This window comes from Acyrthosiphon pisum, chromosome A2 (assembly GCF_005508785.2).
Source record: "Acyrthosiphon pisum isolate AL4f chromosome A2, pea_aphid_22Mar2018_4r6ur, whole genome shotgun sequence".
Classification (NCBI taxonomy): domain Eukaryota; kingdom Metazoa; phylum Arthropoda; class Insecta; order Hemiptera; family Aphididae; genus Acyrthosiphon; species Acyrthosiphon pisum.
The window spans coordinates 30,082,282-30,083,414 of record NC_042495.1 but is presented as its reverse complement, the minus strand read 5'-3'; positions in this window follow the sequence as shown (position 1 = coordinate 30,083,414).

Genomic DNA, 1,133 nt, shown 5'->3' with positions numbered 1-1,133 from the left:
AAAAAATGGCTTGCCAATGTTACAAAATGTTTGATACAGATCTTCAATTAGTTCAGTTGTTTGAATGTCTTTTAAGTCATTGAGTCATACTTTTACAGCTATTCCGAATGAAATTGTACAAATAAAAATTATAAGATACATTTTAATTTTTAAATAAATTTAAGTAGGTAAACATTCCATACAATCATAAATGGCTTGCTTATGTTACAAAATGTTTGAGTCATATTCTCAATTTGTTCGGTTGTTTGAAAAAACCCGGAAAAAAGTTTAGTTTGAAATTTACCGAATATCTTATTCTTGTACTGTTCTACAGTTGTGTTTTATATTTTTGTGTGTAATGTATAAAATGATTGAACATTATATATTAGTTATCTACCATAATAACTATCATAACCCGTTGTAATAGTTTTATTGCATAAAATAAATTGATTGTACACATTATATGCGTTAGATTTTATAATAGCCGTAAGTCACAACATACGATAGAGGTGTACCTAAATAAATATTTTTAAAATATTACTATTGTATTGTAATTTGTATTATATATTTTATTATGTGATTTAAGTTAAAATTCATTTTTTTTTTTTTATTAACAAAATCACCCTCGGCGACAGGCCATTGTGATACAATTATTATAAACGTTCACATTGGGAACTTATTTCTATGATATTAAGAAATTTTTGTTCATAATTAATATAAGTTTCTATGACGAGTTCGATGGTGGCTGCTAGTCAATTAAATTTTATTTTATTATATATTTTAATATGTGATTTAAGTAAATAATTAACAATTATTCATTATGTATGATATTATTATATGATTTTGTCGTGTAACTTTAATATATTTTTCAATGCAATTTTAACGTATTATTTATACTGCAGTTTTGATATATTTTCATTCTTTTTTATAGGGACTTTTTTCGCGATCCGTTAAGAGGACGCTACACCCGCATACGTTGTCTACGTCTTACAAATGTACGACATGGCAAAAACTGTTTTGCGCGGGACAACTTTTCTAGCACCATATTTGTTATAGAGCTACCAAATTTTCACAACACGTAAAGAAGAAATATATCTGTGCAACAGCGTGTTTATTTTTTTAATAGCACTATCCAATAATTTTTTATAAGCAAA